The sequence below is a fragment of the Schistocerca americana genome, chromosome X (genome assembly GCF_021461395.2).
Source record: "Schistocerca americana isolate TAMUIC-IGC-003095 chromosome X, iqSchAmer2.1, whole genome shotgun sequence".
Taxonomy (NCBI): Eukaryota; Metazoa; Arthropoda; class Insecta; order Orthoptera; family Acrididae; genus Schistocerca; species Schistocerca americana.
In genome coordinates, this window is record NC_060130.1 from 153,877,271 (window position 1) to 153,891,829 (window position 14,559).

Sequence of the window (14,559 nt, forward strand, 5' to 3'; positions counted from 1 at the left end):
CGTTTTCTAGCTCCCCTCGGACCGAATGGCCGGGTGCGGGTGGCACAGCCTCGCCTGTTGTTAGGCTCCCCACCTCGTCGCATACGTCAACATGGAGTCCTCCCCACGGCGGGCGGAAGCCTTATAACACAACCGTACGCCGATTTGCGGGGGAGGAATGTGGTGTCACCGCCAGACACCACACTTGCTAAGTGGTGGCCTTTAAATCGGCCGCGGTCCGTTAGTATACGTCGGACCCGCGTGTCGCCACTGTCAGTGATTGCAGACCGAGCGCCACCACACGGCAGGTCTAGAGAGACGTCCTGGCACTCGCCCCAGTTGTACAGCCGACTTAGCCAGAGATGGATCACTGACAACTACCCTCTCATTTGCCGAGACGATAGTTAGCATAGCATTCAGCTACGTCATTTGCTACGACCTAGCAAGGCGCCATAGCATTTGATATTATTTTATATTGTGGTTATAACATGTACCGTCAAGAGAGATGTTCTACAGTTGTGGATTAAAGTTAAGTATTACATCAACTACGTACATTATTTGCTACTATTAATTCCTTTAACTGTTCCAGACCTCACGCCAATCTGCGTGAGCTTCACGCGTGCCTTTCGGCTTCCTCTCATTGTGACTTGGCTGTCTTGCCAAGTCACAACAGACACTACATTCAAATCAATGTCAGTAATATACACTCCTGAAAATGGAAAAAAGAACACATTGACACCGGTGTGTCAGACCCACCATACTTGCTCCGGACACTGCGAGAGGGCTGTACAAGCAATGATCACACGCACGGCACAGCGGACATACCAGGAACCGCGGTGTTGGCCGTCGAATGGCGCTAGCTGCGCAGCATTTGTGCACCGCCGCCGTCAGTGTCAGCCAGTTTGCCGTGGCATACGGAGCTCCATCGCAGTCTTTAACACTGGTAGCATGCCGCGACAGCGTGGACGTGAACCGTATGTGCAGCTGACGGACTTTGAGCGAGGGCGTATAGTGGGCATGCGGGAAGCCGGGTGGCCGTACCGCCGAATTGCTCAACACGTGGGGCGTGAGGTCTCCACAGTACATCGATGTTGTCGCCAGTGGTCGGCGGAAGGTGCACGTGCCCGTCGACCTGGGACCGGACCGCAGCGACGCATGGATGCACGCCAAGACCGTAGGATCCTACGCAGTGCCGTAGGGGACCGCACCGCCACTTCCCAGCAAATTAGGGACACTGTTGCTCCTGGGGTATCGGCGAGGGCCATTCGCAACCGTCTCCATGAAGTTGGGCTACGGTCCCGCAAACCGTTAGGCCGTCTTCCGCTCACGCCCCAACATCGTGCAGCCCGCATCCGGTGGTGTCGCGACAGGCGTGAATGGAGGGACGAATGGAGACGTGTCGTCTTCAGCGATGAGAGTCGCTTCTGCCTTGGTGCCAATGATGGTCGTATGCGTGTTTGGCGCCGTGCAGGTGAGCGCCACAATCAGGACTGCATACGACCGAGGCACACAGGGCCAACACCCGGCATCATGGTGTGGGGAGCGATCTCCTACACTGGCCGTACACCACTGGTGATCGTCGAGGGGACACTGAATAGTGCACGGTACATCCAAACCGTCATCGAACCCATCGTTCTACCATTCCTAGACCGGCAAGGGAACTTGCTGTTCCAACAGGACAATGCACGTCCGCATGTATCCCGTGCCACCCAACGTGCTCTAGAAGGTGTAAGTCAACTACCCTGGCCAGCAAGATCTCCGGATCTGTCCCCCATTGAGCATGTTTGGGACTGGATGAAGCGTCGTCTCACGCGGTCTGCACGTCCAGCACGAACGCTGGTCCAACTGAGGCGCCAGGTGGAAATGGCATGGCAAGCCGTTCCACAGGACTACATCCAGCATCTCTACGATCGTCTCCATGGGAGAATAGCAGCCTGCATTGCTGCAAAAGGTGGATATACACTGTACTAGTGCCGACACTGTGCTCTGTTGCCTGTGTCTATGTGCCTGTGGTTCTGTCAGTGTGATCATGTGATGTATCTGACCCCAGGAATGTGTCAATAAAGTTTCCCCTTCCTGGGACAATGAATTCACGGTGTTCTTATTTCAATTTCCAGGAGTGTATATATTGATGCATATTCTTTTCAAATGGTTCAAATGGCTCTAAGCACTATGGGACTCAACTGCTGAGGTCATTAGTCCCCTAGAACTTAGAACTAGTTAAACCTAACTAACCTAAGGACATCACAAACATCCATGCCCGAGGCAGGATTCGAACCTGCGACCGTAGCGGTTTGCGGTTCCAGACTGCAGCGCCTTTAACCGCACGGCCACTTCGGCCGGCGATGCATATTCTTTATTTAATCAGTTTGCAGGAGACATAGTTCCCCCTGTTCGGGCAGAGCTGACGTCTACACCCCCCATCCCCACTTCGCTGGCCGTAATAACCATAAGCACTGAAGAATGGAATAAAGTGTGGCATAGTAGCCGCCGTTGGGGGATCTCCCACACATGTCTGCCGTCCAGACAATGCTATGTAGGTCAAAAACCGCCCAAGGTCCTAATTACATATCACAGTACTAAACACCGCCGACCACGGACCGGATGTCGACATCCTTTGATCTCGTGGCCCCAAACAAAGGCCGCGCGAGGTAGCCGTGCAGTCTCAGGCGTCTTGTCACGATCCGAGCGGCTCCCCACGTCGGAGGTTCGAGTCCTCCCTCGGGCATGGATGCGTGTGTCGTCCTTAGCGTAAGTTAGTTTAAGTTAGATTAAGTAGCGTGTAAAATTGGGGACCAATGATCTCAGCAGATTGGTCCCATATGACATTACCACAAATTTTCAAAAAAATTCCCAAACAAAGCATGAAGTGGCGGCATTCTGTTGATCAGGAAATTCCAGACTCGCTTCCTGTCTCTGTCTCTCTTAAGAGCCTACTTCCTCTTTGTGTGTGCGTGAACCATAGTTTCCTAACAGGCAGATGTAGATTTTCATCTCTCCTAAGAATACTGTGTTCCTATTGGCTAAAGATGGAGACAAAGGGAGGGCTGATACAATTTCGATATCAAAAATAAAGTGAAATTGTCTATTTGCATAACCTTATCAAATTAATTGTTTAACAATTTACAGGAGTCAAATAGATCACTTAAAACACTCACCTCCACCTTCTGATGACCGTTCTTCGTAATAAGACATGTTTTAAGCATCTGAGTATCACGCACAAAAATTATGAAAATCAAGTATTTAAATTTCCGCCACAAATAGATCGTAGCGTTAAATATGTCCGAGGTATTGTATGCCCTACCGTTTGAGAGCACAAGCACCCTCCTCCACCGCAACGTTACTTATCAGGTGAAGCGAATCCAACTGATCACATTAAGTCGCGACTGCGAAGAGTGCACCTTCCGCCAATTGCTGGGAGCTATAATCGCGACATCTGCCACTGGCAGCGACATCGCACTGTCTTGTGAGTGCCAGTGAGGAGAGAGCCATATAATTTCCTGGGGCTATGTCCCAGGATCAACATGCCCACTGTACAAAACGGTCAGAGGTCTGAGAGAGGCTGTCACCAAGCAGTCAACCGATTAATTTACATAGGTGGAATAATCGTCCAGTGCAAACGTCTATCATTTTGAATCTTCTCACGCAACACACATGTTGGCCTCTTTTGCCGCTCATCCAGCACACTGGTCAGTTTCATAGCCCCACAGCTGCGGGCAAGAGCACTCAGGTCGGCACATTCTTTGCACCTAACCGCCTCTCACAGGCAGAGCTAATCCGTGACTTCCAGTTGCCGACTCCTGGTGACCACTCCTGCCACGTCACATTGACAGTCAAACAGCAGCAGCAACGTGGATGTTTTCAGCAGTTCTAGCTAATTCCACCTCGACATAAACCCCCACCCCAAACTAAAGAATCCGATTTACCCTATCCGAGACAACAATGTTGTTCACCATACACCTCAAATTTCTTACGAAAAATGTTCGTAGATTCCTCCCTTTTATGCAAGTTATTTTCGAGGACAGAACAAATCGGGCCCACACGCGTTTTCACATCACTAAAGTGTTGTTACTCATTGTGAAAATCCTATAACAGTATGGCATACGCTATATTTCCTCTAACTATTTTCTCATCAGGTAAAAAAGTCTGTTCTAATCAGCTTAATATCTGTTATGACTAGCATCACGGGATTAGAATACTGAACTCACTTTTGGCTTGTGATGGAGTGCTGGGATCTACCTCTGTAACAGGATGCCTCCTCACTTGCAGACTCCCTTAAAGTAACCAAATGCTTCACCACATACGAAGTCTCTTAATGTAACAGCACAGAGAAGATGTAAACATCAGGTTTATAGTATGCATCACTTAATAATTTCGGTAATACATCTGATTTTATTACCATATTCGTCTCTTCCTATGTAGGTGGGTGACCGAAATCTCGTTAACAGATTTCGCCGCAGCCGCTCTAACTTACTAATCATATCTGTGGTACCCTAGCCATCGCTTCCATCAGCCAGATGGCATGTCATTGGTATCAAATTGATAGGCTAATTAATTAAATTGATCATGAAAGTCCCTTTCCATGGCTATTAATTTTTTTTCAGCGATCGGATTACATTCACCAGGTAGCTCAAATGGGAATCCTTGGAAGGAAGATGATGTTCTTTTCATGGAACAATATTGAGAACCAATATTTGAAGCTGACTGCAGAAGGAGTCTAGCATCGGCAACATACGTTCTGACATTCTATCAGCAATTTGGAATCAATTCTCTTCATTCTACCACACATTTACGTTGGATCCTATAGATATGTCTTTTAGTAGTTGCAGCCATGGGTGAATCATATTTGTGGTAGTCTCATATCTTAAAGTGGGTCACCCTTTCTGAACCTATCTGCTAAACACCCCATACAGCAGAACTCCAGCGTGAGTTTAGACAGTTCCTGTGCATCTTGTAACTGTTCCTAAGTCTCTGTCCCATCCTCCGTGCCGCTTCCTCCATGTGATTGTTCAATTTAAATTGGGACAGAGGAGAAGTCAGAGAGCACTAATAGCCCTCTTCTGCATCCCTCCACGGTGAGCTGAGGTAATGCAGCAGGACCATGTATTGACCACTAGGTGGAAATGGGAACATATTGTCATAGCTCCGCCATCTGTGTACAATGTGTACAGCCAACCTCAAACGAAGCTTTCTCCTGCAACACAAGGTAATAGAAAAGACAGTACAAGTAGTTAAGATGTTGTTTCTTACCGGACAAATAAGGAAGACTTCACATCATACAGGAAGCGGAAGAAGGACAAGGGTTTTGCTACTCCATTGTGGCGCATTTCCAAACTGCATTCAGGTACTGCAATCCAAAGGAGATCTGTGTCACTCAGGGTCCATTCATGTCTGACACCCAAACATTCTCTCTCTCCTCCTTATTCTGTACCATCCAACAGACAAAAACTATGAAGTGTAAAACTTCACTAACGTCACCCAATAGAGATCTCGAAAAGATATTACTGCATCCTTGTCTTCCAGTACATCGAAAACAAATACCGCCTGCATGCTGACATCGAGCATATGTGGCGATCCTATTACAGTTACAGGGATTGGTCCATTGGAGCAGGTGGCCAGTAGTAGAAGTTGATTGCACAGACCAGTGCAAAGTTTTGTTACCCATACTGTTGGAGGATCGTATCGCAAAGTCTATCAAGCACAAGAAAGGGTTCCTGTGCTGTTCTTTCATAAGCAGTTTGAAGCATTGTGCTGGCCGGGGTGGCCGAGCGGTTCTAGGCGCTACAGTCTGGAACCCAGCGACCGCTACGGTCGCAGGTTCGAATCCTGCCTCGGGCATGGATGTATGTGATGTCCTTAGGTTAGTTCGGTTTAAGTAGTTATAAGTTCTAGGGGACTGATGACCTCAGAAGTTAAGTCCCATAGTGCTCAGAGCCATTTGAACCATTTTTTGATGCATTGTTTTTCCGCTGTAATACATCCAAGCAATGTATGATTGCAGCTTAGTACACCACCATACTTTTTTTTCCACCATGAGTTCGAGGCCTGTGACATGAGCTAAACTGCCATTAACATGTATCGATCCATTGGTTCTCACAGAATGCTGGGTATCGCATGGTGTAAACTTTGCTGGTCACACAAAACACATGATGGTTGGAATGAAAGACAGAGATGATGTTTCTTGCTGACAAAAGTGTGGAGAACATCGCCACATAGAAAAACTGGAAGAGTTTGCAGCATTGTGGAGGGTTTCCAAACAGCTGTCTGAAGGTGATGACCTCTGCTTTTAATGTCATCCTCCACAGCAATGGGGTAGCAGGTGTCTCAGTGTTCTGAGCTGCAGTGCAGTACCAAAATCCTTGTCCTCTCCCATTTCCTGTATGATGTGAAGTCTTCCTAATTTCCCAAATAAGGGACACTACTGTAACTGCTTGTACTGTCTTTTCTACTACCTCAGGTTGCAGGAGAAAGCTTCGTTTGGCGCTGCCCATACACATTGTACACGGTTGGCGGAGCTACAAAAACATGTTCCCATGTCCACTGAGTGGTCAATACACAGTCCTGTCGCATTAACTCAGCTAACCTGTTTCTCCAAGGGATGCAGAAGGTGGTAATATAGCACTCTCTGACTTCCAGTCCCGATTTAAATTGAACAGTCACATGGACAAAGCTGCAGGGAAAGGGGGAGACTAAAGAACAGAGACTGTCTAAAACCATGCTGGACTTTTGCTGTATGGGGTCCTTAGCAGATAGGTGACTCGTTTTGAGATGGAAGAGTGCCATGAATATTATTCACCAGTGGCTGTAATTATTAAAAGATGTCTCTGTAAGATCCAATGTTGGTGTGTGGTAGAATGGTGAGACTTCATTCCTAATCGCTGACTGAATGTCTACTAGAAAGCGTAACACTAATAGATCTGAAGTGCCGGTGTATTGTTCATAGGATTTTGTACATTTCTTATGATTTCAATGTAGTGTTGCATTTTTTTAAGTGATTTCGCACATAGCGAACCATCTACTGTATGTGATCATTCTCAATCAACCATCATCGTCCCTTGCCTATAGCCTCGTGTACATATCGCAGAACATCTGTTACACTGTCTACATGGCATCGAGATAGAATGCATTGCCAATACTGTTTGTTAGCATGAGAAATATCGAGCAGCAGTATGAGGAAGTTACGGATATCAACTTAATACCACCTTCCTTAGCTGAATCACTTTCTAAATTCGGTGAGAAGGGTGATTTTATTACGAACTTAGAGAGCTGGCATCGTGCACCGGCACTTTCGGTCTGTTATTACACATATTCAATGGTGCGATATTTATGTGAAAGACCACTTCATTGGGAAGGAATACCATATCTCGATAGGTAAAGCAGGTATAGTTTTCAACATGGTTATCATCAGTAATATAGTTATCATGATCATGTTTTTAATAGTGCGGTTCTTATGAGAAACGTACGTTGCAGGCGGTAGAATCCTACTGCAGTCATCTTCAAATGTAGGTTCTAAATAGTGTTCCTCGAAATGGACATCGTCTTCCCTCCAGGGATTCCCATTTGAGCTACTCGGCGAGTGTAATCCGACTGCTGAAAAAAATTATTCGCCATGCAAATTGACTCTCATGATCAATTTAATTAATTAGCCTATCAATTTGGTATCAGTGTGCCACCTGGAAGTGACGGCTAGGGTACCACAGATATGACTAGTGGGTTAGAGTGTTTTTGTTGCAGCGATATCTTTTAACGGAATTTAGATCTCCCACCTACACAGGTAGAGACAACCATGGAAATAAAATCAGATGTGTTACCGAATTTATGAAGTAATACATCACACAAACCTGATATTTACAACTTCTCTGTGCTGTTGTCTTAAAGAGACTTCGTATGTGATGAAGCATTTGGTTAGTATAAGGGAGTTTGAAAGTGAGGAGGTATCCTGTGACAGAGGTAGACCTCGGCACTCCGTCAGGAGCCAAAAATGAGTTTAATATTCTAGTTCTGTGATGCTTGATGTATCAGATATTAAGCTGATTAGAACAGATTTTTTTCACTTGATGAGAGAATACTTAAAGGAAATATATCCTATGCCATACTGTTACAGGATTCTCATAACAATTAACAATACTTTAGCGGCGTGAAAACGCGTGTATGCCCCGATTTCTTTTGTCTTCGTAAATAACTTGTATAAAATGGAGAAATCTACGTTTTGCATGAGAAATTCGAGACGAATAATCAACAAAATCGCTGTCTCGGATTGGGTAATGTGGATTTTTTATTCTGGGGTGGGGGGTGGGGTCTATGTCAGGGTGGAACTGGTTAGAACTACTGGATACATCCGAGCCGCTGCTGTTTGACTCACAGTGTACCGCCTCAGGAGTAGTCACGTGGAGTCAGCAATCAGAAGTCAGGGATTTGCTCAGCCTATGTTAGGAGTTTAGGTACAAAGGATGCGTCGACCTGTTTGCTCTTGCCCGTGGCACCAGGGTCTGGGGAAGTTACCAGTGTGCTACGTGAGTGGTGACAGAAGCGGAGGTGTCTGTTGTGTGAGAAGATTCAAAATGCTAGGTGTTTGCGCTGGACGATTATTCCACCGATGTAAATTGATCGGTTGACTGCTAGGTGACAGTCTCTCCCTGACCTCTGAGCGTTTGGTATGGCGGGTATGAGGATGCGGGGTGATGGGCGCGCACCTATTGGCACATTTGATACGTGTACGGGTATCTCCTTACCGGCGCTCGCGAGTCAATGCGGTGTCCTGCCGGTGGCGGATGGTGCAACCCTTGCTCCCGGCCATCGGCGGACAACTCGTTCTTCGCTTTCAAGACTTTATGGGATCGGTAGGGTTTTTTTCGCCTGATATGTTTAGTGCGAACTTTGCTGTGGAGGAGGGAGCTTGCGTTCTCAAATATTAGTGCATAGAAGATCTCAGATATATTTAACGCTATGTTGTAGTTGTGGCCGAAAATTCATTAACTGATTTGCATAATTTTTGCGTGTAGTAATCAAATGTTGAAAATACGTTTTATTATAACGAAGGATCATTTAGCTCTCTTTTCGATATCGAAATTGCATCAGCTCTCCCTTTGTCTTCAGAATTAGCCAATGGGAGTACGGTAATCTGAAGAAAGCTGGAAACATCCTTCTTCGTGTATGTAGATTATGGGTCACACACACACAGGAAGGAGGCTCTTGAAAGAGAAAGAGACAGGAAGAGACAGGAAATGAGCCTGGAATTTCCCGATCAAGGGAATGCCGAGACTTGATGCTTTGTTTGGGGCCACTGGATCAAAGGATGCCAACATGCAGTCCGTGGTCGGCGGTATTCAATATTGTGATCTGTAATTAGGACCTTGGGCAATTTTTGACCTACGTTGTATTGTCCAGACGACAGACACATTTGTAGGAGATCCCCCAATAGGGCTTGTATACAACACTTCATCCCATTCTTAAGTACTTACAGTTATCACATCATGGGAAGTGCGGATGGAGTAGGGGGGGGGGGGGAATTTGCAAACCTGATCTGTCCCCAAGTAGGGGAGCTATGACTCCTGCAAACTGAATAAGTAAAGAATATGCATCAACACGTATATTATGGACATTGGTTTGAATTTTATGTCGTGAGATCCTTCTTTCCACCACAGAGTGTCTCTTTCCTACAAATTTTTCTGGGAGGGGTGGGGAGAGAGGGAGCCAGGGGTGGGGCTATCAAATGGCTCTGAGTACTATGCGACTTAACTTCTGAGGTCATCAGTCACCTAGAACGTAGAACTAATTAAACCTAACTAACCTAAGGACATCACACATATCCATCTCCGAGGCAGAATTCGAACGTGCAACCATAGTGGTCGCTGGGTTCCAGACTGTAGCGCCTAGAACCGCACGGCCACTCCGGCTGGCCCAGGGGTGGGTTGGGGGCAGGACATCCTCTGGTGGTGGCATTGTGCACTAGCTCAGTCGATCCCTGCATGTCAAGTTAGCACCCATACGAAAATATTTTGTAACAAGACAACATCTCCAGCCTGAAGCGGTGTAATTATGTAATTATGACATTTAGTTGCTGAATGTGAGCTTTTCCAACCAAATAAAGAACCCCTGAAAACTGAATTTTATAAATAAAGAGTAATTCCTTTGCCACATAATTGACACTGACTTCAATTTCGTATCATGAGATTCTTCCTCTCTGGCACAGACTGAGTCCTTTTCCAACCAGTTTCCAGTTGGAGGACGGGAGGAGGACTGGGGGATGTGAGATGAGGGTGGTGGATTTCCCAGAGGGGGGGTAATTAATTTAGCGATCTAATTAATTAGTCAACATTTTGGTATCAAAGCTGTACTTGTATTGGTGAGTGGGAGTGAAGAGGGGTGGGTGGTGGAGGGATGTAGATGGGGAGGTGGAAGGGTGTGGGGTTTCTCAAAAGGATGGATTAACCCCAAGGGATCATAAACCACTTAGTGGATCAATACGTTTAGGGGGGATTATAAATTTTGCAACCATACAGAGTGGTGTGATATCACCATTCCATATTGAATAGATAAGGCAACAATGCTGGGTGGGCTGATATGAAGTTTGCGCTACTACTATTGTGTACCTATTAGCTTCCTTTCAGAGTATGCCAATATATTAGCTTCATATTTAACAATCATACACAACCACTTACTCAGTGTAAGATTCATTCATTAAGACAGAAATCCCACAGCAATACACAAGAAAGGGAAGATGAGTAATTCGCTGAATTACAGACCCTCATCACTGACCATAGTTGGAACATGCGCCGTGTTCAGACATTATGAATTACCTCGGAGGTAATCATCTGTTGACACATAGTCAACAAAGATTCAGAAAATATCGTTCTTGTGCAACACAGCTAGCTCTTTATTCTCATAAAGTAATCGATAGGGGATCTCGGATTGATTCTATACTTATACATTTCCAGGATCCTTTTGGTACCGTTAATCAGAAATTGCTTCTGATCAAATTGAGTGCCTGTGGGGTATCGTCTCAGGTGTGCGATGACAAGCGTGATTTCCTGTCACAACAGTCAAAGTTCGTTGTAACTGACTGAAACTCATCGACTTAAACAAGTGTTATCGGCTGTCTGCTGTTCCTAATCTATTTAAATGATTTAATAGATAAAGTGAGTACCCATCTTAGACTTTTTGCAAATGATTCTGTCATTTATCGTATAGTAAAATCATCAGAAGACCAAAACAAATTGCAAAATGACTTAGATACGACATTTGTATGGTGCGAAAAGTGACAGTTGACCCTCTATAATTAAAATTGTGAGGTTATCCACATGAGTGCTAAAAGGAATCCGTTAAATTTTGGTTACACGATAAATAAATAAAATCTAACTGCTGTCAATTCAACTAAATTCCTAGGGATAACTTTTTGAACAACTTAAAGAGGAACGATCACATAGATAATGTTGTGGGGAAGGCGAATCAAAGTCTTCATTTTATTGGTGGAACACTTAGCAGATGCTACAAATCCACTAAAGAGACTGCCTACCGTCAGCTTGAGCATACTCTATAACAGTATCGGTGTGCACTATTGGACCCTTGCCAGACAGGATTGACGGAGGGCATCGAAAAAGTTCAGAGTAGGGAAGCTCGTTTTGCATTATCCCAAAATGGAGGAAAGAGTGCCAGGATCATGATACGTGAATTGGGGTGGCAACCATTAAAACAAAGGCGTTTTTGTTGCAGCAGGACTCTCTCGTGATATTTCAATGACCAGCTTTCTTCTCGGAATGCGAAAATATTTTGTTGACGTCCTACCTACATAGGGAGAAATGATCACCGTAGAAAAATGAGAGAAATAAGAGTCGCTAGGAGGGATTTGAGTGTTCGTTTTCCCCGCACGTTATTTGAGATTGGAACGGTAGAGAAACAGTGTGAATGGGATTCGATGAACCCTCTGCCAGACCCTTAAGTACGAATTGCAAAGTAGTCATGCAGATGTAGATATGGATGAAGATAGATGCCGCCAAAAGGAAAATTAGAGATACCTTTGGAGCAAAGAAAAGGATCTGTATGGATATTAAGAGCCCACGTGGCAAGCAAGTTCTACACGAGCAAGGGAAGGCTGAAAAATGGAAGGAATACATAGAAATTACAATTGAAAGAAAACAGCAGCCTGCACCACGCAAGTAACGAGCAGCCCTTAGGGGCTCGCCATCACAGCTTTCTTTATCTTAAATATCTTTATGACGAATGCCCTTTTGGCATATTTATTATTTTATAAATGACATATAAGTACTGCCAGTCCTTCACAATGATTCCGTACTTAACTCTGTATCATACGTTTTTAGTCATAATTCTGTGACCATGCTATAGACCATGCTTTGATTTAAATTCTGAGTAAGACACTCTTAGCAGTGTTGAAACCCGATTAATTAGTTAAAAATAGTGACCGAGGGCTGTTTTCTTTCAATTGTAACTATTCACGCTCTCTGAACGTGCAGCCATATATATATATATATATATATATATATATATATATATATATATATATATATATATAGATATAGATATATAGAAGTCTATACAGAGGAGACGAACTTGAATGCAATATTATAGGACGAGAAGAGGAAATTGATGAAGATGAGATAGTAGATATGATAATGTGAGAAGCATTCGACAGAACGCTGAAAGACTATGTTGAAACAAGTCCCCTTGAGTAGGCGAAATTCTCTCAGAATTATTGAGATCCTTGGCAGAGCCACCGACGACCAGACTATTCCACCTCGTATGCAATATGTATGAGACAGGAGATATTCCTACAGACTTCAAGAAGACTTTAATAATTCCAGTTTCGAGGAAGGCAGTTGATGCCAGGTGTGAATATTACCGAATCATCAATTTTAGTAAGCTATTGCTACAAAATAGCGACAAACTATTTACAGAAGAATGGAAAAATTGGTAGAAGCCATTCATGGGGGAGATCAGTTTAGATTTTAAAGAAATGTAGGGAAACGCAAGGCTATACTGACGAGAAAATATCTTAGAAGATATGCTGAAGAAAGGCAAATCTATGTGTGTAGCGTTTGTTGATTTAGAGAAAGCGTTCGAGAGTGTTATCCGGAATACACTGCCTGAAATTCTGAAGGTAGCAGAGATACGATACAGGGAGTGAAAGTGGTCTACAAATTGCATAGAAAGAAACTGTAGTTATAAGAGTCGAAGGTAATGAAAAGGAAGCAGTGGTTGAGAAAGTGTTGTAGCCTGTTCCCAACGTTCTTCAGTCAGTACATTGAGCAAACTAAGGAGAAATTTGGAAAGACAGTTAAAATTCAGGGAGAAGCAATAAAAACTTTGCTACTTGCCAATGACACTGTCATTCTGTTAGACTAAGCAAAGGACTTCGAAATGCAATTTAACGGAATGGACAGTGTCTTGAAAGAAGGATATAAGATGTACATCAACAAAAGGAAAACGAGGATAATGGAATGTAGTCGAATTAAACCAGGCAACACTAAATGAATTAATACTAATATAGAAAAGGAGACACTAAAAGTACTAGATAAGTTTCGCTGTTTGGGCAGTAAAATAACTGAAAATGGCCGAAGGAGAGAGCATACAAATTGTAAACTTCCACTGGCAAGAAAAGCGTTTCTGAAGAAGAGAAATTTGTTAACAGCGAATATACGCTCAAGCGCCAAAGAAAACTGGTATATGCATGCGTATTCAGATAAAGAGATACGTAAACAGGCAGAATACCGCGCTGCTGTCGGCAACGCCTGTGTAAGACAACAAGTGTCTGGTGCAGTTGTTAGATCGGTTCATCACTTTCATCATCATCATAATCAGCCAATTCAATCATTAGATGATGTGGCCTCTTCGAGTCGTGGATTCGGGTAGGCTTTCAGAAGTCTTCTCCAAGTGGGACGGTCTTGGGCAGTTCTCTGCCAGGTGTTACCAGCGATCTTCTTGATGTCTTTGTCCCATCTGTCTGGTGGTCTTCCTCTAGGCCTCCGGTGCTCTCTCGGACTCCACTCCAGTACTAGCTTCGTCCATCTGTTGTCTTTTCTTCTTGCAACGTGGCCAGCCCACTGCCATTTCAAGGAACCTACTCTCTCTAAGATGTCATTAACCTTCGTCACAGACCGAATGTCATCTGCCCTTTTCCTGTCCTTTCTTGTATAGCCCAGCATTGATCTCTCCATGGCTCTCTGTGCTGTCCTAAGTTTCCCTTTTGTGAATGAGTTCAGTGTCCATGTCTCGCAGCCATACGTCATCACAGGAAGAATGCATTGATCAAATACTGCTTTCTTCAGATTTACTGGCATTTTTGATCTGAATACTTTTGAATTCTTCCCAAATGCTTGGCAGCCAAGCTTGATGCGTCGATAGATTTCTGGCCTTATGTCTCCCATCATATTTGTAATCTGGCCAAGGTAGACATATTCACTGACCTCTTCTAGTAGACTGTCCTTGACTTTCACATCTCCAGCTGGGACCCATTTGTTGGATATTACTTTTGGTTTGGAAAGGTTCATGTTCAAGCCAACCAGCTGACATTCCGATGCCAGATCTGTAACTAGGTTTTGGAGCTCTGCGAAGTCTTTGGCCAGT

At 44.5% G+C, this 14,559-nt stretch overlaps 1 pseudogene; it reads right to left on the reverse strand.

Annotated features, from left to right (window-relative positions):
• Positions 1-7,879: 7,879 nt before the first annotated feature.
• LOC124557460 lies at positions 7,880-8,058 on the reverse strand (annotated as a pseudogene).
• Positions 8,059-14,559: the final 6,501 nt, after the last annotated feature.